Here is a 1,313-nt window from a genome sequence, read left to right on the forward strand (position 1 = left end):
ACACATCACTGTAAAATGACATCTGTAAGGCATGTATTCCTACACACTTTAGGATTCAAAGTACTCGGTTTTTGTATTGATAGTATAATAGTTTTTAAACACATGGAAAGAACATGATATGAACCTGAAAGCTCCTGTCTGAAAAATCATCATTCTTATGTCAACTGTTCCTTACCTGCCATTATCTAACTTTCAGTGTAATCAACAGATTATGATGTTTTCCATGGAGACTCAATTACTTTCCCCATAATTGCATGCCACATCCATCCTTTCTGCACAGGATCAGATGATTCCTGTAAATTCTTCATACATTTCACTACAGACATGGTGCTGTGAGAGGGCACATCTAGTAACCCTGAAAATCCAGTGTGCAATTTCCCTAATGTAGAAGAGGAGATTGATTTTACAATTCATTACTTAAGGACTTAAAAATCAGTATATATTATTCCTTGCCCTGAACACCAGCAATCATATTGAGCGACGTTTATCTTCATTGAATTAAGAGCCATCGGGGACTGGTGAAAATCTAGGACCTCATCTCCTCTTTCGTAGCTCAGTCAAACCTCAGAATTATTCCACTTTCCTGCCTGGCTCTCACAGTGAATTAGGTAATCCACAGACTGTTGCTTTTTTTTTTGAGATGATCACTCACCCAGACTCTTGATACAGACACTGCCTCTTAGACTGAAGTGGATCTCACCAACTCCTTCCTGCTGCCTGAGGGGCTCCATGTGAAGGGCACGCCAGCCAGTGGGAGGGGTCGGCCAGACGCTGAGATATAGGTTTGTGATTCTGTGAGGTCACCTCTCTCACAACTGCAATTTTCTCACTTGTAGCCGCAATGGGAGCACAGGTTTGGGAACTGAAGTTGTTCCTGAAACTTTTCTCTGATTTGTTAATTATGATGAACAATTATGACTTTCTAGTTAGAGGCCTGTAGCACACTATTTGAGTATTTGTGGGAGACTTGTTTTTTTCTCCTTGATCCCTGTAGACAGACATGTCTCCTGTTAAGTATAGCAGGAAATTCTGTGTTCTGACACGTGAGGGATTAGTGGGAAACGATGCGTGTTGTGTCTCACTGAGTTCTTCACTTCCCAGAGAAGTTCCTCTACCCAGAAACTGGTACTTTCCTGATTCGCAGACCCCTGAATGGAACCATCAGTTAAGGTTATTAGTAGAGAAACAGAATGAGAGAAAATACTTGAGCAGAATATGCAGAGATACAGTGAAAGGAAGAACATGATTCATTTATTTTTTTTTCTGTTATTATGAATTTATTTTTTAAAGATTTTATTTTATAAGTAATCTCT

This window comes from Suricata suricatta, chromosome 16 (assembly GCF_006229205.1).
Source record: "Suricata suricatta isolate VVHF042 chromosome 16, meerkat_22Aug2017_6uvM2_HiC, whole genome shotgun sequence".
Taxonomy (NCBI): domain Eukaryota; kingdom Metazoa; phylum Chordata; class Mammalia; order Carnivora; family Herpestidae; genus Suricata; species Suricata suricatta.